Here is a 1792-nt window from a genome sequence, read left to right on the forward strand (position 1 = left end):
ATCATCATCATCATCATCATCATCATCATCATCATCATCATCATCATCATCATCATCATCATCATCGTCATCGTCATCATCATCATCATCATCATCGTCATCGTCATTATCATCATCATCATTGTCATCATCATCATCATCATTGTCATCATCATCAACATCGCTTCTATAGCGGTAACATTGTGGTGAATCTTGGTACTTCACAATAAGATAAGATTTGTTGGACAGCTTGCTTGTGCAGTCGCACGCTCAATGCTCATCGATCCTTTCAGTGTACACCACACACCACTCTTTTCAAATGTGAGGCATCGTGGTGAAATCAAGCGCTCGTGAAAATAATGAAATCCGAGAAATCGGCATTTTTCGGCCAGTTAGGGACATTTTTTCTTCGAATTGTAGGTGTTTTTTTTTTGGCTCAACACCTTGTATGCTCATTCAAAAACAGTTTTATGTGTGAATCTGATGGAAAAACGTTGATTAAAGCCAAAAGAAAAAAGTAAATTTACAGTTTCCAAGAAACTTTAGCTGCCATTTTCTCGCTAATTTTACATCTGGAACCAGGTGACCCCTGCCTTCTTCAATCGGAACAATTTCGACTTCTATTCAAAGATAGATGGGTATTTGTTTTTCATCGAATGCAAGACAAACAAACAAGCTTTGAGATGATATTATTGACTCAACATGCCCCCAAAAATTGACGAGCGCCTGATTCCACCGCGCCGTGAAACATTAATACATGTGTTCATGCATGACGTAAGCTAAAGAAATATCAAGGATGTTCTGACAAAATGTACATGCCGCGTGGTGGAATCGCGCTCTCGTCAATTTTTGGGCATGTAGAGTTATTGATATTGTCTCAAAGCTAGTTCACTTGTCTTTATTTGGATGCAAAAAATATCCATTTGTCTTGAATACCAGTCGAGATATTTGCAAAAGGAGGAGGTGGGGTCACCTGTTTTCAGAGGTAAAATTAGTGAGAAAATGGCGCCAAAGATTAGTTATTTCCTTAGCTTAAGAGTCCTTGGTAACTGAAAATTTACATTTTTTGTGCCTTTAATCAACGGTTTTCAGAAAAGTCCACACATGCATGAGTTCTTTAATGGGCATGAAAGGTTTTGAGCCAAAAAACAAAAATTCTATGAAACTTCCCAAACCAGCGGAAAACTGCCAGTTTCTTCACTTTGATTATTTTGACGAGAGCCTGATTCCACCACGTCGTCAAACATTGATACATGTGTTCATGGGTGACGTAAGCTAACAAAATACCAAGGATGATCTGACAAAATGTACATATTATACACAACACGACAATTAGTTTTTGCGGCTAAAGATCACACCTGTTGCATGCCAGTCAAGGCAACGCTGCAGGGCCGTTATTTGTCGATGCGTTGCTCTTTGTGCAAATTAATTTAATGTTTTGTGTCAATGTGCTTTTCATTATTTAAATAACATGATCGTTATTGTGTCGACGTCCTTGTATAATTCAAATTAGATAAACCGTTTTTGTGATTTCCTAACAAAATTACCCTTATTTTTCGATTAACAACAACGGGTTTACCGATAATCTTTCAAAATTGTCATTACCATAACCACCACCACCACCACCACAACAACAACAACAACAACAACAACAGCAACAACGACAACAACAACAACATTTATGTCCAAGTTGTAAGTGTGGGTGGTTGGCGGGTGCTCGGGTGTAGTTTGTTCGTTTTTTCCTATCCAACAGTTATTGCCTTTATCTCCTCCTTCATTTTGTGTATGTTACTGTTGGCACGTATATGACCTA

The sequence above is a fragment of the Aplysia californica genome, unplaced genomic scaffold (genome assembly GCF_000002075.1).
Source record: "Aplysia californica isolate F4 #8 unplaced genomic scaffold, AplCal3.0 scaffold00574, whole genome shotgun sequence".
NCBI lineage: Eukaryota > Metazoa > Mollusca > Gastropoda > Aplysiida > Aplysiidae > Aplysia > Aplysia californica.